The sequence below is a fragment of the Sorex araneus genome, chromosome 1 (assembly GCF_027595985.1).
Source record: "Sorex araneus isolate mSorAra2 chromosome 1, mSorAra2.pri, whole genome shotgun sequence".
Lineage (NCBI taxonomy): Eukaryota > Metazoa > Chordata > Mammalia > Eulipotyphla > Soricidae > Sorex > Sorex araneus.
This window is the reverse complement of record NC_073302.1, coordinates 132,285,096-132,309,012: the sequence shown is the minus strand read 5'-3', so window position 1 is coordinate 132,309,012 and position 23,917 is coordinate 132,285,096. Positions and strand designations below refer to the sequence as shown.

Sequence of the window (23,917 nt, the reverse complement as noted above, 5' to 3'; positions counted from 1 at the left end):
AGTCATTTTATTCACGTCTTATTTTCAAATTCGAAACTTAAGAAATTACTACTGTGTTATATTGTCATCATTTCTCTGTAAGGTTTAGATGACACATTTTTGTATGGTTGATTTTTTTTGGCAAAAACTCAGAATATGAGTAACCACATTTCTGTTAGGATTTTTTTCAGGTGGGGTGTGTACATAGAATATACTCCTATCAAGTTAATACAACAGACTCTGGTTTCAAACCGAAATATAGCAACTCTTATTTATAATTTGGTAGTCTATAACTACCTAATAAAGCAAAGTTTAGTAGTATAAAACAATAATTATCCATTTTTCTAAACTAAAAATTCTGTTCTTTGACCATGCTTTCATGTGAACTATATTCTGATATATTCGATATCAGCTAAAATGGCTTTGAGTATTAAGGCTTCCACTACCTCAGTGAACATCTACAGATAGGCATTTGGACTGTTGTCAGTTGGGGTTATCAGCCAGGAGCTTTCTGTCTCTCCTCTGGGCCTCTCAATAGGCCTGCTTGGGATTTTCTGTGTAAGGTAGCTAAACTCTGATGTGAAAATTATCATCATCATCATCATCATCCCATTGATCATCAATTTTCTCAAGCAGTCTCAGTTACGTCTCCATTCATCCTAGCCTTGAGATTTTAGAAGCCTCTCTTTACTCGTCCTTCCCAACGGTGCCACATTGGAGGCTCTTTCAGGGTCAGGGGAATGAGACCCATAATTGTTACTGGTTTTGGCATATGAATACGCCACAGGGAGCTTGCCAGGCTCTCCCATGCAGGCAGGAAACTCTCTTGGTAGCTTGCCAGAGGGAGAGGCAGGGAGAGGGAGAACTAGCTATAAGAGCTTGGTTTTATAGTCTCTGGATGTTGGCCATTGATGGGATTATAGAGCGCCAGGGGCAGGCTCTGGGTGTGACTGCCTAGCTACTGGAAAATGGGGGATCTGGGCGGAAAAGGCCCAGTCCCAATCTAGCAGGCTTGGAGATCTCAGCCCTGGGTCCCACACACCTGGGTTCCTCTGCCGGTTCCTTTATGCATGAGGCTCATAGCTTCTCGGCCTTTTGGCTAAGATCAAGTGTAGTATCAAGTGTATGAAAATCATAAGAGAAAGAAACTGGAAGCACCAAAGCCTACAAAAACAGTCCAGTGATGCGGTTGTTCCGCTCTATTGCTCAAATGGCATAGACTTATCCTCAGTGTGATGGTAATTGGAGGTAGGGTCTTGGAGTGGGTAATGAGATTAGGGAGAAGCTTTCTGCACAGGATTAAGTGTCCTTATAAAAAGAGACTTCAGAAAGTCCCCTCCTCCTACTTTTACTATTAGAAGACCCAGCTAACAGAAAGCCAGCTAGCAGCCAGGCAGCAGGCATTTACCAGGTTTCAGTGTGCTTCACTTTGACCTTGACCTCCAGAACTATGACAGACACAGTCATTATTTAAGCCTTCCAGACCCTGGTATTTTTGTTCTGTCCAAATGAGCTGTGGCATCAAGACAGTCACTACATCCCCCGGATCCAAAGGAAGGAATGTATCAAATTATATGATACCCTGCTGGTCATGTCTTTGGGAAGAACCACTCCTGTGTTTGGTTCCAAGGCATATGAAGGGGAGACAGAAACACAGTTATTATTCCTGGTAGATATTACTTTTGTTTATTACACACTCTTTTATCTTTAGGATTCTGAAGAAACTTTAAGTACCCAGGATTCAAATTCAATAATTTGAAAACAGATATATTGTGTTTAACTTCATCAATAACTTTATGCATATGTCGTATAATGCATATATATGCAAAATAATGCAAAAATGCTCCAACTAAAGCAAAACTATGTTATACTTTGTTCAAATGTTTGCCCCAAATGTCATATGTTATAGCTGAAGTTTAAGAAAAGGAGTAAAAGAAAAAAACTTATTTAAGTGATAGTATATGTGAAGTCTGTAGCAAGACTGTAGTTTTGAATTGAAAACTGCAGTTATGGAAATCTCTACTGAAAATATACCTCATTAAGAAGAACAGTTTAAAACAAATAATACAATATACCATGTTTACATAATAAATTTAAATAAGCTGGACTATAAACAAAGCACATATTGCTATGACAAGAACATGATATAATGAGAATTTTCACTTAGAAGAGTTGATGAGAGAGGAGTGGTGTAATGATGTCACGTCATTTCATTCTCTCTGCTTTATTACTGAATTTATTGGTCACTATTCCAGGAATGTTAAAATGCTTTAGACGTGGAGTAAATCATAAAACTTGGGATCACAGTCAATGGCCTGGCCCACTGTGACTTTGGCCAAAAGACTTAAAGCCTATCTATAAAATGGGTATAACACTATCACAAGTGTTAACTGAAAGCATTCCATGAGATAGAAATCTGGGACTAACCTTAAATAAAAACATAAAACTATGTAATTTTTTGGCTTTGAGGAAACACCAGACATGCTCAGAGTTTACTCTTGACTCTGGGCTCTAGGGACCATACAGGTGCCAGAGATGGAACAGGGGCTGGCTACTGGAAGATGAATGCCTTACCCACTGTACTTACTCTCCAAGTCTCTTAAAATGTTTATAGTCACTAATAATCTCTGGAACATTTTGAGAATAGAATTGCTTTGAATACATGGAATTCAAAGATTAGAATGACAAGCAAATGTTCCATGAAACCTTTGTTTCAGACTCAAACCTACTTCTAACTCCTACATCCACGTTCTTCTCTTACATATACTACTATTTCCTTAAAAAAACATGCCTTATGCATAGTATCTAGTATTCTCCCAGAGAAAGTATGTTGTCTGTATGAATATCTCTTTTCAATGAAATCACATTTACGAATATTCTCAGAAAGGGCTTGATAATATTCTTTTATTTTAGTGTTTCTTCTTTTTCTTTCCTTTTCCCCTTTCCTCAGATGCTACCTTATGTACCTGGTTCTTAAATCATCATCACATCTATGGATTTCTATACATTTCATGGAAGGATAGCATTGGCGTACCAATGAGAAGAATAATTAAAAATTGAAGAATTTTCTTCCTGCATAAGAGGTTGTGGTTCTGCAGTTAAATTTAAAGTCACATCCATACATCCAGCATGGTATTTTCTCTGTATCTCTGTCTCTGTCTCTCTTTCTCTGTCTCTGTTAGTCCGTCTATCTGTCTGTGTCTCTCTTCCTCTCATGCTCTCTCTCTCATATCTCTCTCACACACACACCCCCCAAAATTATACCTTAGGAAAAAAGTTCCCCTGGTCCGGGGCAACAGTACAGCAGTAGGGCATTTGCCTTGCATGGGCCAACCAGGGTTCAATCCTCGGTATCCCATATGGTTCCCCAAGCACTGCCAGGAGCAGTTTCTGAGTGTAGAGCCAGAGGTAACCCCTGAATATTGCTGAGTGTGACCCAAAAAGCCCCCCCAAAAAAAGAAAAGAAAAAAGTTCCCTACTTTTAGAGCACAATAGGAGTATCTCCAAATAAGGTTTACTTTTTTCATGATGTTCCCAGGGCTAGTCTTTAATTATCCTATTAATTCTATAGAGGATTGCCTTTTATAATATTTCCGATTCACTTTCCCAGCCAAAATAAATTTATTTTGTATCCTTGTGTCACAATTTTTCTTTTTAACTTTCTGCTAAAGTAGGATTTATGCTCAACCTAACCTTGCATAAACTATCAAAGATTTAGGTATTTTTATCTTCTCCTTTCCACAGTTCCTACCAATCTTTCATTTCTCAGACCTCCTTGGGGGAACTACCAATATTAGTAAGAGCTCTACTCAAGGGGTTCCTGGAATACTTTAGCGAACACAAATCAGATTTCAACAACAGCTAAATTACTTCTTTTCAATGCTCAGTCACTGACATGTACCAGAAGCAAGTGTAGAATAGCTTTTGTGTCCCATACTTCACAGAGTAAAGATTGATTTCAGTACACAATTTGTTTTTAAAATCCATAGTAGGAACCTATTGTTTGTTAAATATTGCCTGAAAAAAAGTTTTACTTTTACGTGTTTATAAGAAAAATTGAAATAAATATAAATTTGTAAAGGCACACAAACCTTAAACAGTAAGCATACAAAAATAATTTAGCTACTACAAATATTTTTTAAACATTTGTAAAGAACTGTAAGTTTCAGACCCAGAAATACTGCGGTAATAGTCTTATCTAAATATATAATTTTCTAAATGAGCAACAAGGTCCTGAGAAGGTGGTTTGCCATCATGGGTCACCTCTTATCCAAGAATCCAGTCCAGGGCTTCTGGTGAGGTAACCCATGTACCCCCCAGCACAGAACTGGGAGTGGTCCCCAAGCAACTGTGGTGTGGCCCCCTAAACAAACCAAAATCATACCACCAGTCTATGTGTGATACAAAGCAACCACAATGCTTTAATCTTTATTATCTTCACTGCTTATTTTTTATTTGCAAAGCAATTGATTTGAAACAACTGTTCTTTCTTTTATGTGGTTGTAAGCTTCCTTGAATCCAACCATAATTATAAAGATATTTCAAAATTACTTACCAAACGTTCAGTGCCTTTCTATCTTTTCCATCTCATGTATGCAAATCTCACATGGCTATATCTCAAGGTCTCTGGGTCTAAGTTAACCTGTCCTCATAATTTTCTTTTGGCAACTACTTACTGTTACCCGTAGGTAAATTTCCTAAGTCCTTATCTATGCCTAGCTTACTGTGCCTTTCATCCAAGATCTGGTGTCCATGCTGAAGGGGGTTTACACTAAATGTGAAAATGTCTTTCTCTTTCCCCTCTTTGCAACAAAAATTGCAAATACATAACCTGCGCACCCTGCCCCCTTGTTTCCAGCATATTTACTTGGCTATTTTTCTCCCTCTAGCAACTGTGTTTGTTTTTGTTTTTTGAAGAGATGTGCCTGGCTGTGCTTAGAGCTTATTTCTGGCTCTATAGTTCTTTGCTGGGCTCAGGGGACTACATGGGGTGTCAGGATAGAACCTAGATCAGCCTATTGCAAGGCAAGCACAATACTAACTGAACTATCTCCCTGACTGCCTTCTTTTTTTAACATGGCAGAATATATTGCAAGAACTACAACCCAGAGATTTATATGATTCAATACTTTAGAAATTTTTATATTGAAATTAATTTTTGATTCTCAGTAAAGCAATAAGCAATATATATATATATATATACACAAACACACACTCTCTCTCTCTCTCTATATATATATAAAGATTTCTGTTCTTACCAGCCATAGCTGTGGTGATAAAATGCAGTTAAGGAATAGGTGTAAATCTCAAAAATATGGATGTGGTAACTACACTGAACAGATAAACAATCTGTTTATCTGGTATATCTAGAGGATTTCTAGCTGGGTCATTCAACTTAATGGCCACACCAGTTCTCCTCTTTCTAATTTCATACACAAATACTTTTTCCTGTGTAAATCAAAGAATGTGGATGAATATAGGTGTGTTACTTATTTTGTCAATTTATTAGACACTGGAGCATTTTTCAATCCGAATGCTGGGTTGAACTTGGACTTCAGCTTACATAAATGAGTTTCTAAATACTTAAAATCATAGCCAGATAGTTCACTAGGGAAAATCTCAACCAGTATTCTAACTTCAGCAAAGGACTAACTGACACAGTATAGCTCTCTTGTTTATTAGAGAAAATACCCAAAGGCAATACTGATTATATGTTAAAATATTAAAACGATTCTCTAGCTACACCTTCACTACCCTGATTTTGACCCATGTATTAGGGCCACCATTTCACAGTATCCAAATACTTTAAAAATCAAAGCATAATTTCAAACAATTGTATGTAATTAAATATAACTTCTTTTTTACCATAGCACCAGAGAAGGAGAAAACAGTTTGTGTGTGTGTGTGTGTGTGTGTGTGTGTGTGTGTGTGTGTGTGTGTTTAATCTTAACATTTGAACATCCCTAAAATTTGAAGACTCTTTTTTGAGATCAACCTTTTCATTCTTCTCATCCCAGGAGATACTCCTGGCACCATTTAGCTCCAGAAGAAGTTTTTCAGGGGAACTAGACTCTGGCTTTCAGCGTGGCCTATGCAGGCCAAGTCATTTCTCCAGGAAAAGAACAAATCTGAGAGAAATCCATCTCATTTATTGAAAACCATGAAAATGCAATTACATCATTTGCAATTAAAATAAGGCTTTCAGTTTTAAAACTTAAACTGCTGAATCACTTAACTTAGTGTTTAGATATCGCCTTGCATATTTTGTATTTCCTATGATTATGTTTCCGCTTCCAGTGATGGCAAGGATCAGGCATTAGACTTTTTAAATCATTTGCAGCTATTTTTATGATACTGTATACATAGTAACATCTATTGTCTATTGACTTAACGACTTAAATGGGTGCAACACACTTGCTTTTAACTGCATTTTAAAGATGAAGCTGAATTCTCCAATTGAACACTGAAGGACATAAATATAATGCTATTTCCACCCTTTGTACTGTGGAGTCTACTTTGAATTTTGAATGATCTTTATAAAATACTCACCTTCCAGCTTTCTACTAAATCTAAGACCAAATGCTGCCATGCCTAAAGTAAGTTACAGTCAGCTCTCTTAGTTCTGACGCCAGCTTCACCTGGATTTATCTCTTTCTCTAAAACAATTTTCTTCTAATCGGAGCAATCTTCTCAGAGGCTAAGTGGAAACTCCCACAGAGAGATACCAATCCAAGAATCTTCTAGTAAATGCTATTAAGGTAAACACTCGGCAGATTCTATGTCATTGAATCTCTCGTTATCTACTCAGGGACATTCTCTTCTTGGATCTTTAATCATCCCCCAAAACCTGGACCGGGACACAGTCTAAGGCGAGAGGGCAGAAGGAAATGTCAGTGTCTCCCCTACAGAATCATTTATATTCTAGGACAATGTTCTGGAAGTTGTTACTCGACCTCTTTCATTTTTCTTCCTCTGAGAAGAGAGAGTAACCAGGCAGGGCCCAGAGATCTGTGTAGCAGAGGTGAGTAAGATGATAGGACCATGGCCACTAGCTCATACCAGGCACTGAAAGTGCCCCTCATGTTTGAGAGGATGCAGGCTGCAGACAGCTGCTCATTATTCAGACCACCCTCCAACTGGGGACACAATAAAAACACCTTCGAAATGTGCTGCATTTCTTCATGAATTGCTAATACTTTTGCCACATAGTTATTTACTGGTCCATTTCTTCTTCATAGAATTCTTTAAAAATTCCGCTTTTACAGAAATATGCCTTTAAACCAGATAAGGGAGATAATTGCATGGTGACAGAAAGAATTAAACATCTAGTAATATATGTACCTATTTATTTTCAGTGATGCACACCTGAAGCTTGAGTTACAATGCAGTGCTACTTTAGTATAAATGCCTCTGAATAAAAGAGATCTACATTCAAGGACCAGGAACCATGGTATCATTTCAACAGCATTTCAGGTCATTAAGACTGTTAAACAGTAATAGAAACAAATTAATTACGTGTAATAGGTGGATAAAGATGATGTGACACAACACCTAATTAGAGAGAGAGAACCAAAGGGAATACCCTGCAACAGTGGCAGGGTGGGGTGGGGGGAGATGGGATTGGAGAGGGTAGGAGGGATGCTGGGTTTACTGGTGGTGGAGAATGGGCACTGGTGAAGGGATGGGTTCTCAAACTTTGTATGAGGGAAACATGAGCACAAAAATGTATAAATCTGTAACTGTACCCTCATGGTGATTCACTAATTAAAAATAAATAAATTTTAAAAAATAAATAAAATAAAATAATAGAATATAAAAAAAAAGATTATGTGACAGTTACATGCCATGGAATATTATTCAGCCATAAAAGAAGGAAGTACTTTCTTTGTGACAAATTGGATGAACCTGGAAGACTATGCAAAATGAAGTAAGCCAATCACAGAATGACAGATTCTGTGTGTTCTTATATGCAAGCTTTAAAAATAGATGAACTCATAGAAGCAGAGTGGAACAGTAGTTGACAAACACAAATAATGGGTGAAAGAGATTTTGGCCAAGGAGTACAAATTTTCCATTGTAACTAAAGAAGTTCTGGGAATTTATTATGCAGCACAGTAACTAGAACTAATTCATTGTTTATATCTGAATATTGTTAAAAGAAAAATCTTTTCTTTTTGGTTTGGGGTCCATCACCTTTTGGTTATGTTCAGGGGTTCCTCCTGGTTCAGTACTCTGGGATTACATCTGATAGGCTCAGGAGACCAGGAATGGTGGGGATCAAATCTGAGTTGGTCACTTGCAAGGCAAGCACCTTACCCACTATAGGAACTCTCTGGCCCCTACACGAGAAACTCTTAAGCATGTTCATCACACACATGCATGCACACACAAAAAACACGGAGAGATATTTGTCTGTAAGCTTAATTTGGGTAATTACCATACCAAAACATTATATATATTTTTTTTATTAAATTTATTTATTTTTAATTAGAGAATCACCGTGAGGGTACAGTAACAGATTTATACACTTTTGTGCTTATACTTCCCTCATACAAAGTTTGGGAACCCATCCCTTCACCAGTGCCCATTCTCCACCACCCGTAAACCCAGTGTCCCTCCCACCCTCCCCAAACCCATCTCCCCCCCACCCCACCCTGCCACTGTGGCAAGGCATTCCCTTCTGTTTTCTCTCTCTAATTAGCTGTTGTGGTTTGCAATAAAGGTGTTGGGTGGCCGCTGTGCTCAGTCTCTAGCCCTCATTCAGCCCGCAACTCCCTTCCCCCACATGGCCTTCGACTACAATGTAGTTGGTGATCGCTTCTCTGAGTTGACCTTTCCCCGGAACGTGAGGCCAGCCTCGAAGCCATGGAGTCAACCTCCTGGTACTTATTTCTACAGTTCTTGGGTGTTAGTCTCCCACTCTGTTATTCTATATACCATAGATGAGTGCAATCTTTCTATGTCTGTCTCTCTCTTTCTGACTCATTTCACTCAGCATGAAACTTTTCATGCCCATCCACTTGACTACAAAATTCTTGACCTCCTTTTTTCTGACAGCTGCATAGTATTCCATTGTATAGATGTACCAAAGTTTCCTCAACCAGTCATCCGTTCTGGGGCATTCGGGTTTTTTCCAGATTCTGGCTATTGTAAACAGTGCTGCGATGAACATACATGTGCAAATGTTGTTTCGATTGTACTTTTTTGCCTCTCTGGGATATATTCCCAGCAGTGGTATTGCTGGGTCAAATGGGAATTCAATATCTAATTTTTTGAGAGTCGTCCAAATTGCAAAACATTATATTGTTCACCTAAGTGTAAATAACTTTTATTCCACAGGATAATCATACTCAGTGGACCTGGAAACAGAAATATCTCAAAGAAATTCCTCCTTTTTCCACATTTTCCTTATTATTGATTCTGTAAGTACAAGCCTTATTAGAAATCGTATTACATAGGCATATCTGGGCCCAGTATTTGCAGTTCATTTGTAAGCTGCTTGTGGATGCAACCATATCATACCTAGGCAGTTTTCTCTCTCCTCTGTTTACTCTAGAGTTATACCCTAGTGTGTAGAAGTAAATATTTACATATTTACAAAATATTAAATTCATCATGATAGGCATACTTATATTCTTGACTTTATTGAACCTAAGAAAATTAAAGCTAATCACTATCTTAAAGTCAATACAAATGGATGTTCCTTCAGAAATCCCTTTTTACAGTTACAGTGTGTCTTCATGAATATATTTTTCAGGCACAAAATAAGTTCTTCCAGGATTTTGGACCTGGAATGACATTTTGAGTAGAATTCATGACTGGATATAAGATACTGGAATATTGCTTTGCAGCATCATACATGCTGTATGCAGCAGGCATCTTAAAAAATCTTGCTCCTGATTGATACATGAGAATTTCACTGCTGAGAAGTTTATAAATATATATGACAGGATAAGTATTTCGGCAAAAAGAAAAGAGTTGCTCTAGTAATATCTTGTGTATGATAAATATTTAACCCATTTGTTGAAATACTCATGTTCTTAATGTAAGAAAAAGGTGATACAAGAAAAAGTTTAACATATTTATTCATATTCACAAATTTAGAGAATTTGTGGAGTTATTCTGTAAAAAAAAAAAAAGGCCTCTGCTTACTTTTTCATGTACTTAAATTTGCCTTTAGGTTTTACTCTATTAGTCCACTTTCAATTCTGTAGGTGATATTCATTCCAAGGACAAAAACAAGGACCATCAGAGTAAGATTAAGTTCAATCAAGAATGGACAAACTGACTCCCTCCACATTCCAAATCTTGCATCTGCCACTGTGAAATGTCTCCTTCCACTCACTCATTCATTCACCTTTCACTTACTCCACATTAAGTACTAGTCCCTACAAGTATCAGAGAACAATTAAGTAATACTTGGAAATACCCTTTACCTATTCTTGAATAGCTTACCATTCAGTGGGGTCACTAAGAAAGTAAATGGGCAGGTAACTGGGCAGGTAAATGGGTAAAACTGCAATTAGTTCAATTCATGAGAGGGATTCTACTTATGACAGTGCTCAAAATTTATCTTAGGGAGTGTGGGCAGGGAAAGTCACAGTTATTATCATGGAACAAAAATGTCCATTTTAATATTGGTGAATGTGATTAAAACACTCCAGGTAGGCATGTCTTGTGTTTTTTGTTTTGTTTTATTCCTTTTTGGGTTGTGTGGGATTTTTTTTCTTGTGGCTATTCTTTTATTTTATTTTATTTTATTATATTGAATCACCGTAAGAAAAAAAATACAAAGCTTTCAGGTTTAAGTCTCAGTCATACAATGATTGAACCCTCATCCCTTCACCAGTGCACATGTTCCACCACCAAGAACCCCAATATACCCCCCTCCCACCCAGCCCCCACCTAAGTAGCTAATGATCTTCATGTTATTCTCTATACTTTGAATACATTCAATATTTCAATAGAGAACTAACTATTATTGTTTGGAATTTCCCCCCAACAATCAGGCCTGCTGAAAAGGCATCATTTAATACTTTCTTTTCATTGCTGAGAATGAAGATTATATGAGCTATGAGTTTTGTATTTCTGATATTTTAGTTCAGTTCACAGTCTAAATGCATTTCTGTAAGAAGCCGCTCTGGGTGCCAAAATGGGTTAAAAGACCTCTTGGATCATAGTCTTTAGGAGCAGAGGGTCTGTTTTGAGAGCAGCAGCTCCGGATCTTATCTGGGCCAAGGACATGCTGGTAAGGCCTTTTGGGCCATTCTTATCAGTGCTCAGTGCTTGCTCCAAGATTTTCTCTCAGGGATCACTCCTGGCAGGGCTCAGGGTACCACATAGGGTGCAAGGATTAAACCTGGAAGAGATGAATGCAAGACAAGTGTCCTGTCTGCTGACTATATCTCTCTGGTGTCAGGAAGCTAAGTCTTGAGTTGGAGAATAGCTTGGTGTCTTTGTCCAAATGAGAGTTCAATGTGATGGCAAATGGGGGTATACTGTAGAGATGAGTTTAGGAAGATAAATGATATTGAAATTGCTTATGTCATGCTAAATAGCTTTGAGGGTTTGTTTATTGTTTAATAAAGTGAAATGTGAATTACTGAAGGTTTGAAGTTGTGGCAGAATTTAATAATATAATGGGAAGATCTCATTATTTGTATTTCTGCAAGATTATTGAAGTTGTTTTGCTAAGAAAAGAAAAATAGGAGGAATGGATACAGAAAGACCAGTCAGACGGTGTTAAAATCAGGAAGTCAAGGAGAGGAAGAAAGGTGGATTTGGAAAAGAGGTAGCCGTGAGGCTAGAGAGAATGGGTGAATTGAGATGTAAGTTGAAACAACTAGAATTAATGATAGATAGACTATGAATGGTAAAAGGGAAAAAATAAAAAATGATGAAACTTGATGAAACTTAGGTTTCTGACTTGATGGTGATACCATTTTTATCAAGCTAGGTTAAACTAGGTAAGGATTGAGGTGGAGAATTTTAAACAGTTTTACTCTTAAAAGTTATTTCATGCTTTAAAAAGCAGCAGCATTGTATGACTGAAATTCAATCAGAAAACTTTGTAACTGTATCTCATGGTGATTCAATACAAAATTTAAAATAAATAAATAAAAAGCAGCAGCATAATACAAATACATGCAACCCTCCAGCCCTCTCTCTATTTTCTTGGGCACTGATTGCATTTGTAACTCTTGACATTAGAGAGTTTAAAGCTTTCTCAGCTTATAATGCTCTTGTTACAATATTTTCTTGGCAGCAACAAGGCCCAAAGCAAATATTTTAAAGAAGCTTTTCCCAAATAAATTGATGTTCCATAAACATAGATGTGATTTAAATGTAAAACAAATATATAAATAGTGATATATCCATATGCCTGTGTGTAAACACATATATACATGAACTGGAAGAAAATTTATATTTTATTCATATGTCAATGTTTTGTACCTCCTGGGCACTGCATGGTTCCTTAAACCTGGGAATCAGATTGGACAAGGTCACATTTATCTTCCCTTTCATATTGATTTCTGCACACTACTTGGTTTTTATGACAGTAACTCAGAAAACTCGGTTTCTCAAAGATATGGTACCATTAAAAAGTCTGTAGAGTATTTTAGTGTTGAAACTGCCCATATCCTTATGTTAATAATTTTCCTGCATCTATTAGATATTAAATATTGCCATTTCTCTTGAAATTTTATAATAAATTTCTATGACTGTAAGTTCCCTAAGGTAATGCAGGCCCTACGACTCATAATAAAGGGAATTTTATCCTTATGGATGGCAAGAAAGTTTATGTAAACCTTAGTTGGTATTCTCAGAGCAAGCAGTATTCAGGGCAAGCATCAGTGCTTTCTCGGAATCAGCTTCTCCCCCAGGATATGGCACTGAGTCCTAACTTATTTTTTTCATAGTCATTTCCATTTTATCCCTCCCATGTTCATGAGTCTCCAGTGAGTCTCTAGTTAGTCCTGTCGAATCAATTGGAGATCTTTCAACAACTGTCTTTGCCATTTCTCTCCGACTCTTTGCTGTACTTTCCATAGATATCTTTCTCTACCCCAGAAGTGTTTTGTCTTCCAAAAATTACATCTTTATCCTTTAGGGATTTTCCTGTACCTCTTTGGATAATGCTCTTTCTTTCCCTGCTACCTAACAAAAAAAAAAAAAAAAAAAGGCAAGAGAAGCTTCATTCACCGCCTTTCCCGAGGAAACTCAGGATCCATTCCTGTGAAGTAATTGGGAAACTGAGCATAAATTTTCTTATCAGAGATCCTATTATTTTACTGTGTCTTTCCAGATATTAGCAGATTGTCTGTGAACTACCCATGATTCTGCTTCTTCAGCTACAAAATGTGCAGAATAATATGACTAATCTTAGAGAGCTCTTAGGAGATTAAATCATTGATAACTGCCAAGTATGGAAGCAGTATGTAGCGACTCTTAGCTATGGATAATGCTATTGTTGGGTTATTCAATTTAAAGTACTCCTATTGAGTATATTTGTTTTTCTTTAACTGCAGTGAAAGCTCATCCTTAAAGGCAGGTGCCACTGTGTTCCAAATTCTGATATTGTTTTACTAAGAAAGCAACATACTTTCATACATTATTATGAAAATTTTCAAGTAAATAAAGGTCACATTTGCCTTTTTTTCAGTACTCTTATAGCTTTATGTAAATTTGATTCTAGCCCATGGGTATGCTGAAACTCTTTTAAAACAATGTCAATAAATTTATTTGATAGGTCTAAATCATTCCTTTCAAGTTCTTCTGAAATTATTTCTAAATATTATTCTAAAATAAATTTTAATTACTTTTGTACTCTTAAGAAGAGGCTACTAAATATTAATTAAACTAGTTTGTCTTATTATTACCAATATAGACATTACCTTACCTTACCTTGAAGTGGTTCTTCCTCCCTCCCTTCCTTCCTTCCTTCCTTCCTTCCTTCCTTCCTTCCTTCCTTCCTTCCTTCCTTCCTTCCTTCCTTCCTTCCTTCCTTCCTTCCTTCCTTCCTTCCTCCCTTCCTCCATTCCTTCCTCCCTCCCTTCCTTCCAACCTTTCTTTCTTTCTTTCTTTCTTTCTTTCTTTCTTTCTTTCTTTCTTTCTTTCTTTCTTTCTTTCTTTCTTTCTTTCTTCTCCTTCCTTCCTTCCTTCCTTCCTTCCTTCCTTCCTTCCTTCCTTCCTTCCTTTCTTTCTTTCTTTCTTTCTTTCTTTCTTTCTTTCTTTCTTTCTTTCTTTCTTTCTTTCTTTCTTTCTTTCTTTCTTTCTTTCCTTTCTTCCTCTCTTTTTATTCTTTTTTTGCTCTTTTAGTCACACCCGGTGGTGCTCAAGGATTACGCCTCCTGTCTCTGCATCTTAGCAGTGTTACTGGCAGAGTTACTCCTGGCAGTGTCCTGGGGGGCCATGTGGGATGCTGGGGATTAAACCTGGGTTGACCTTGTGTAAGGCAAATGCCGTACCTACTGATCTATCACTCCAGCCCTGAAGTAATGCCATCTTGTACCTCCTCTTAGCCCTTGTTTTGTCATTTATTTCTTCATGTGTTCACTGCTGCTAATTCTCATCCTAAGAGGGAGAAGAGTTAGAGGGTAATGCACAGATAGCCTTAGCCTCTTGTAAGAGTCTTATCAATCAATATAATATACTGTTGGCCTAAAGAGGTACATCAATGTGCTTAGCTTCTTGGTGAGGAATGGAATACTAGGTTTAGGACCAATGACACTATATGAGATGTTAAAATAATAAAGGAGTATTTTTAGGGTATGGGATTTGAAATAGTAATTTTCAATTATAGATCAAAGTTTAGTTCTTCTATGGCTTGGAATTTTAGTATAAAATGGTTTGATAGTGCCAAACTATTTAATAGTATAAACTAAATCTAATCTATATTTAAAGTATGATGACAAAAGAATAGTAAAGCATCCGCTTGTATTGAAGCACTTCCATTGCTTTATAACAGTTTTTCCTCTAAATTCAACTTGAATACAGGATTCGGGAACAGAACCCCCACTTCCAAAATGTGAATCACCACCATGAAATGATAACAGCCTAGGAGATTACCTCATTGCTGGAAAATGATTTATGTTCTTGGACATGGTATCAATAAGGGTTATCAATATTGTACATTAAGTTCGATCTGTGTTGTGTTAATTTGCTTATCTTAAGGTACAAAGTAGTTTGGTCAAACACAAATTTAGATGTTGAATAATATGCAATCTTTACAGATGTGATTGCTACTTAATTCATATTATCATTTGAGTAATGTGGAGCAATAGCACAGTGGTAGGGCATTTGCCTTGCACACGGTGGACCCAGGTTTGATTCCTCCACCCCTCTCGGAGAGCCAGGCAAGCTACAGAGAGTATCTCGATCACACAGCAAGCTTGACAAGCTACCTGGGGCGTATTCGATATGCAAAAAACAGTAACAACAAGTCTCAAAATGGAGACGTTCCTGGTGCCCGCTCGAGCAAATTGATGAGCAACGAGATTACAGTGATACAGTGACAGTGACAGTGATATTATCCTTCATAATGCAGGCATCCCACATCTATTCAGTTAAAAGACTTCAGAGAGAAGGAAATTCTACCTTCGTTTAAAGCCTTAGATAGAAGACAGTTACAATTCTCCTAGAATCTCCAACCTATTAGACTGCACTACAAATCTTAGATTTTTCAGCTTCTACAATTTGTGAGCCAAATTCTTAAAACAAGTATATATAGATAGATAAATGGAGAGAGAGATAAAGAGAGAGATAGAGAGATATGGATATCATATTCATTCCATTTTCTTGGGAGATCTTAATAGACACTAATACACCACCAAGCTTAACTGAAAACTGAATCTAGTGTCTCCTCTGTTTAGGTGTGGATTTTTCCTGTCAAATATGGAAAGTAGAGTAGCATCAACTTTTCAAGTCTTCTCTACTGTTAGAAAGTTCTGTTGGATGGATAAATTTTCAAAATAGTATAGTAGAACAAGGATCTGGGTTGTGATCACAGACATCTCATAGACCCCCAAACCCTATCTGAAGCCATCCTTATGACCTTCCACCAAACACAATCATATGTGGCCCCAACAATTAATACAAAATTGAAAAGAAAATTTTTACATACAGAGTAACTCAATAGAGAAGAGAGCATGTAAGAACACAGGGAGGTTATCTTTGTGAAAGGAGATTCTTAAATCTCAGATGTCTCAGATCTAGTCTTCAGAACAGTGAAAAAATAAAGTTATATGTACCCTAGCAAATGTATACAATAGAAAATCAAAAGTCCTACTAAAAGCCCTGTTCATGGAAGATGGCTCAAAGAACTGGAGCACATGCTTTGCATGAACAAGCCCCAAGTTTCATCTCTGGCATTGGGTGATCCTCATCACACTACCAAGGGTGACATCCAAACCTCAACCTGAAGATAACCCCTGAATATTGTTAACTGTGGCCCTCAGAGCAAAAAAAAAAATAAATACACTTCTATAGACCATGTTGTACTTTTTAAAAAAAAATTTATTTTTTAATTAGTGAGTCACAGTTGAGGGTACAATTACAGATTCACATATTTTCGTGTTTGTTTTTCCCTCATGCAATGTTCGAGAGCCCATCCCTCCACCAGTGTCCATTCTCTACCACCAATGAACCCAGTATCTCTCCCACCCCCAAATCCTACCCCCCCACCCTACCCCGCCTCTGTGGCAGGGCATTTCAATTTGTTCTCTCTCTGTCCTTTTGGGTGTTCTGGTTTGCAATAGGGTAGACAATGTAGTACTTCTTTTGCTTATTTTTTTCCTCTTAGAGTTACAATAACTGTAATTGTTATGGTTTATTTCATTACCACTTAAGAGTCAAGATATAAGGAAGAGCTTTAGTACCATTAAGCTGACAGACAGGAGGATGTGGACTCATAGCCTAGAGAACATCTTGCCTATGCTATCACGAGGCGCAGTTTATATGGGAAAAGAATGAGGAAGTCTGTTTTATTTTATTTTTAATTATTTATTTTTGGCTTTTAGGCCCACCAAAAGGTGCTCAGGGATAACACCTGGCTTTGTGCTCAGGGATCACTCCTGATGGTAATCAGGGGACCAAATGGGGTCCCAGGATCAAACCCATGTTGATGGGACTGGGGCCATAGTACAATGAGTAGGTAGCTTGCCTGCACACAGCTGACCAGCATTTCATCTCCAGCATCCCATATGGTGCCCAAGTACCATCAGGAGAAATTTCTGAGTGCATAGCCAGGAGTAACGCCTGAGCATCACCAGAAGTGACCAAAAAAAGGAAAATATATAATAACCAAACCATGTTGTCTCTGTGTAAGGCAAGTGTGCCTATTTCCCATACTGTTGCTCCAGTCATCTTATTTTATTTTTTAAATTTATTTTAGGAGGCACTTCCCACATAGTGCTCAGGGAACTTGGGATGCCTCCCTGTGAGACTCTCTCAACTGAGAAACTGGGGTGGGGGTTCAGTGCTGAGTCCTGAAGGATTGAGTGGTGCTCTGACTCAGTGATGACAGTCCTTAGGACCTCAAGGACTTTACCCAGTGTTGCTCTTGAGGCATATGGTGCCATGGATTGAACCTGGTCAGGACATTCTTTCATGTGCCCTATCCTCATCCTATCACCCTGGCACCAGTGAGTCAATACATTCTCTTCTGGGCTGGTCCTTTAAGACTTGTGTGTTCAGCCTGCATGTCATCTTCTTTCTATATGATTTATTGGATGATGGGGATTACTTTCATTCTCAATAATGTCTCTCCAGAAGTTTCTGGTTTTTAATTTTGAATTCAGCTCTGGGTTTATTTTTGACTGGTTTTTACGTACTTCTGAGTTTTACAATCTTTTAAAATTATGAAATATATAGTCAGAGATCAATTTTATCTTCTTACTTCCAGACTGCATTTCCTTAATCTAACAAGAGAGAAGAAGATACTATCTTCTTTCAAAAAGTTTGATGTAACACACAGAATTATTGTATATGACACACAACAGCAGATTTCCAAAAATGGTAGGGAATATTAGAAGCAGGAGAGGAGTAAAGAGGAGAAAATACAAGAAATAAATTAAAATAGAGCTGAAACAGGGAAGCAATAACTCAGAGCCACTCTAAATATACATGTCTACTTACCATTTGAAATTGTTTTGCTTTCTCTCAGACCAGTACTTAAAGTTATATATTTCCCTCCAAAAATATAATTAATAGTTTTGTTGTAGATTGTCAAGCTAAGCAGATAAATGGTTAGTGAATTTCATAGAATCATCTAAGAGTTAATAATAAAATTTACTTGTGGCAGATAAGAAGCAAACTAATATGCTGAATTCTCCAGTGATATGTGATGAATTCTCCAGTGACATGTGATGAATTCTCAGACTACAAGTCTACTCCACTCTGTTGTTTATAGATAAAGAGTTATCAAAGTTGCCTGTGTATTTGAGAAATAAGGTGAATGGAACATTTATCTAAGTAGGGCATATTTTTGACTAGTTCTAGTGTATTTTGTCTTCTCCAAACTAAATCAATAAATGCTTTGCTTTCAAGCACAAAAATGGGTTATATGCAACTTAAAGCTGAGATAATAGTATAACTAACTTAGTGCACTATAAAAATCCCCCAAACTACAAAAATCTCTCCCAAATAAATGCCAAAGAAAGCATGAGTTTCATCAGTTGACAACATTAAAGTCATTATTAATTGCAGGATAATGACTAACCTTGTTAGAATTTTTGGTGAATAGCAAAAGTGTAGAACTTGAATGGCATACTGTACCTTTTCTCAGGTTTTATTTTTCCATGATCAAAACTGAACACTCACTGTGGAGAAATAGATCCTTATAGAGAACACTGCTTATCCGTAGAAGCTATGCTGAAAAACACATCCCAAAAGTGGCACAACTAAGCCTAATATGAAACATCTTTTAAATTGATTGCAAGATTTAAAAATTTTAAAGACTTCTTAAATCTTGTAATTTTTTTATGCAGAATAGAAGTCAAAATAACATGCCTTGCAATTTCTTTCTTCCATGAGTCACCTAGATAAGTAAGATCACACATTTCTCATGATCTAAACCATAGGCCATTGACAATGTTACAGCTTTTCAAAGTATAATGAAATCAATGGTATGACCATAGAAAAGTATAGTCTCTTTTTAAAAAGTCATTTTAAACTTTATTTGATGCCATTAGACTTAGAATATAAAAGATGCTTATTGACAGAAGAGAACAAAGAGGGAGAGCTGTATTCTTGGTGTAGAAGGTGATCCAGGATTGATAATAGAAATGTTCTCTTCAATCAGGAGAATTTTCTGTTTGGGAAGTGTTTTAGATTACAGAAGCATTCTTAGGTCACCTTTTGTATTAACTTAGAAATACAGGTGTGAATCACAACACTGAGATGGAAAAGGACTCAGATCATGACTCAGAATTGCTCTATGTTAGTTCAATCTTTTAGTGTGCCTCTTGACAATGAACTCACACAAAGTCTTTCAGATCTCCACAGTTCCCTAACAAGATAGCATCCTATCTAAATATTTGAGTTGAGGAAAGAAAAGTGATAAAACCTATATGGAAGAGTTCTTGAATTTTTTAAAAAGTACTACTTCACTGCAATATTTTACAGTTCTGTTTCATCTATAAAAATGTTCTCCACTTCAGTGGTTATTTAGATCTGGCAGTTCACATTTTTTTCTCACCTCAGCACAAAGCAAATGTTCCATAAACTCCAGTGGAGTAAGAAACTTCTCTGATATATTCCAGAAGTTTCCACTTAATCATGTTCTATAGATGAAGGTTAAGTTGCTTCTCTGAAATTGGTGGCCCCAATAAAGAGAGTGTCAGCGTGAAATCCCAGTTGGAGGGTTGTGTTCGTATGTCAAAGCAACACGGAAACTAGTAGAATACAAGAATGTTTTCCTCCCAGTCTCTTAACTGTTAGTAGTTTTCATCTCAGATTTATCCAAGATAATATCCCTAACTCATAAAGCACAGAATCACTGTCACTGTCATCCCGTTGCTCATCAATTTGCTTTAGCGGGAACCAGTAACATCTCTATGTGAGACTTGTTACTATTTTTGGCATATCGAATATGCCACAGGTAGCTTGCCAGGCTCTGCCATGGGGGCGAGATACTCTCGGTAGCTTGCCGGGCTCTCCAAGAGGGGCAGAGGAATAGAACCCCGGGTCGGCCACATGCAAGGCAAACGCACCCTAACTGCTGTACTTTAGCCCAAAGCACAGAATAGGCAATAAAATACATTGTCTTAGTCAAATTCACATTTTATAATGGCCTGCTCTCTGGAAATACAGTAAGGTATCATCTAGCATAACATCTTAATGTTAAATATTTTCTATCAAATAAAATTGTATCACTGATGTCGCACAAAATATTCAGACAGGTTATTTCCAAGATGTCCAGAGAAGCATTTTTTAGTGTTTCCCCTTAGCATGTAGAGTGAAAGTCAATTAAAGCTTGTAGGTCTCAAGAGGGGCTGGAGTGATAGCGCAGTGGGGAGCGCATTCTCCTTGCACGCAGCCAACTTGGTTTCGATTCCTCCGCCCCTCTCGGAGAGCCCAGCAAGCTACCGAGAGTATCTTGCCCACATGGAGCTACCCAGGGCTTATTCGATATGCCAAAAACAGTAACAAATCTTGAGATGGAGACTTTACTGATGCCCGCTCGAGCAAATCAATGAGCAATGGGGTGACAGTGACAGATCTCAAGAGAAATTAATACCATTATATTGAAGAATAAAGTTTAGGGTCATCACCATAAATAACCCTTTTTGTCAGAAAAATCTATGTTAAGCAGAGCAACATCCAGAGACAAGGTATTTTCTGATGAAGTTATGCCCTCCACATTGAGTGTGGTTCTAGCTTCTCTCTTTTATGGCCTAGAACCCTGTCCCACACCTTACCTCAGGTTTTAAATCCTTTACTATGGAATTTAAAATAATGTAAATTCTCTGTTGTGTACTATTAAATGTGTTTCTTTTCTTCTCCTACCTAGCTAAAGTATATATATTTTTTTCTACTTGGGCAGAGAAGAATCTAGAAGTCTGATTTCATTTCATCCTGTGCCCCAGCAATGTAGCCTTATCATAAAAGATTATTTATAATACATTCTAGAAATCTTTTTGTCTTGATTGGAGCAGGGGAGTAAGAAATCTTACCTCATTCCTAGTTTCCTAAATTCCCAGTTAGAATCATTGTTTTATCTTCAGAAATACAAGTTCTGGGAAGTCAATCTTGAAAATAATAGATGTTAATGTTGTCTCAGAATTCTTTAAAAATAATATAATATAATATAATGAAATAAAAAATTTTAAAAGCTGATCTCTTCTATCACATTTCTGACAATAATGCTAATTTACTTTCCTGGTTAGTGGGTCAGAACCTACATTTGTTGACTACATCCCACGTTCCTCTTACTTACATTATATTGCCTTATTTTTCATTTTTTTCTAGGTTTTTTTTAAACCTAAAGCCAATTAACTTTGTTACTATTTCATTTTATATACCCTGAAAGCTTAGGTAGAACAAAGAGACAGGGTTAGTGACAAAATAGATAAGACAAATGAAATGTGTGTTTAATAACTGAGATTTAGCCACCCAAAGCCATAACCTCATTCAGGAGAACTGAATGAGGTTACAACAAGCAAAAGAAAAGCTCTCAACCTTTGGTTTCAACTCAAAACATTCAATTGTTAAAGATTAACGAAACTTTTAACTTCTGAGGGTTTTCATCTCTCTTTAGGGTATCAATAAAATTAAAAATATACTATTTCAATCATATATTATTTTAAATATACTATTTAAATATCACTGTCACTATATAACTGTCATCCCGTTTCTCATCAATTTGCTGGAGCGGGCATCAGTAAGGTCTCCATTGTGAGACTTGTTAAGTTTTTGGCATATCGAATACGCCATGGGTAGCTTGTCAGGCTCTGCTGTGTGGGTGAGATACTCTCTGTAGCTTTCCAGGCTCTCTGAGAAGGGCGCAGGAATGGAGCTCGGGTCAGCCACATGCAAGGCAGACACCCTACCTGCTGTGCTATTGCTCCAGCCATTTATATATATATATAAACATATATATACATATATATATGCACACACATATATATACAGATATATTTCTCTATTTTTTATGGAAGAGCTATAACACAATCCTATGCTACTCAATACCATAATGATACTGAACAAATATTTACTAAAGTGTAATCAAATATTACTTATTTCTACATAATTTTGTTCATTTATTCACTGAAACACATTTCTACATACACTCTGAGGTTATACTGTGAAAATTAAATGAGAGATCTGATTTCATGGCATGGCTTAATTATACACATACGCACACACACATGGTTGGTAATCAGTTGCCATTTATTCAAGTCTCACAGCGTTAGTTAGAGAGAAATCATGAAGGGTTGCGAGTAGCAATTACTCATAGGTGTGGTTGACAATGAACAGAAGTCTATCTGGTCTGTGGTAGTCAGATTCCCACTGCTTGAATTCTTTTGAATACTGATTTCATTTTTGACCCTTTTGATTAGTTTTATTTTTGTCTATAGAAATTATCTTAATTGTATGTATATACCTATAGTTTTCCTTTACTTAGTATCAGAATAGTATCATTTTAGGTTATATTTCTAATAAAATTCTAATGTGGCTGTGTTCATTAGTTTCTAATATTGCTACATTGAGGAATTATAGGGATTGTAACTAACATGAATCAGTTGGGGATGTAGCTTAGTAATCACCATGATGCTATAGTCAGCTAAGCTTTTAGTTTGTGCCAAACATTAGGCTAGTACCTGTGCCCAGGTATTGTGCATCATCAAACAGAATTATTAGTACCATATTTGTGAAGTTATTATTATAATAGCTGCTATATTTATTCAACAGTAACATTTTATTATGTATTCTGTTAATTATATGCTACACATAATTCTGTAGACTTTGTGTTTGTGTTGTTAGATACAAAGTCCTTTAGTTTAACAGCTTCTTACCATTAGCTCCTAATTACTGATACTAATGATGCCATTCTTCCTATAACAACCCTATAAGAAGTAGCTACTATACTATTATTATTTCCCTTTGAAATTGCCCCCTCATGATTAAGATGATATTACCACCCCAGAATTTTATAGCAGCTTTTGAATTTGGGATTCGAATGCACAAATTTTGATTTTGTATTCATCTCCAAACATTACATTGCTTCTAGTTACTAATCTAAGAAATATTCTAGTAATAACTACTTTATGGACTTATGAGACAGCTCTGATTATTGGAAGAAAGTCTGTTCGTTTCAAATGAAAGTTTGTTTGGCTATAAATTGAAAATTAAACTAATACTTAAAGTATTTCATTGATACCATGTTAGAAAAAAGAGCAAGTGCATTTTAGTATTTCCTATTTTAAATTGTTTCTATGTATAGAATCATTCCCTCCCCCTTCCCACCTTTCTCTCCCCCTCTTCTCTTTCTCTCTCCAACTCTCCACCCACTTTAGAAACTTCTCTCCCTACTTATTTCCTGTTTCTTCCCTTCATTACCCCTCCCGCCCCCAAATCAGTTCCTCTCATTTTCTCTCTCTTACACACACACACACACACACACACACACACACACACACACACACAGAGTGTCTACATGTGTAGAATGATTGAAAATCACTGTCTACCAAAGAGAGATATTTTGAATAATGAAGAAAACCAGTGACTACCGCCTTGGTTATCACTTCAGGTCTGTGTACATATATATATAGAATAGTTGTAGGTCTGCAGGTGTGCAGATGTTGAAAAAACACTGTTTTAGAAAGTCTAGGGAGACTTTTTACCTTAGGATATGACTACCGAGATTCCTACTAATCTTATTTTCTTTGGTTATAATGTTGAACACAAAGGTCAATTAAAGACCAATATTTGTATTGTA

General features: G+C 36.8%; 1 pseudogene; it reads left to right on the top strand.

Annotated features, from left to right (window-relative positions):
• The first annotated feature begins 1,058 nt into the window (after positions 1-1,058).
• Positions 1,059-1,147, top strand: LOC129401159 (U2 spliceosomal RNA; annotated as a pseudogene).
• The last annotated feature ends 22,770 nt before the right edge of the window (positions 1,148-23,917 follow it).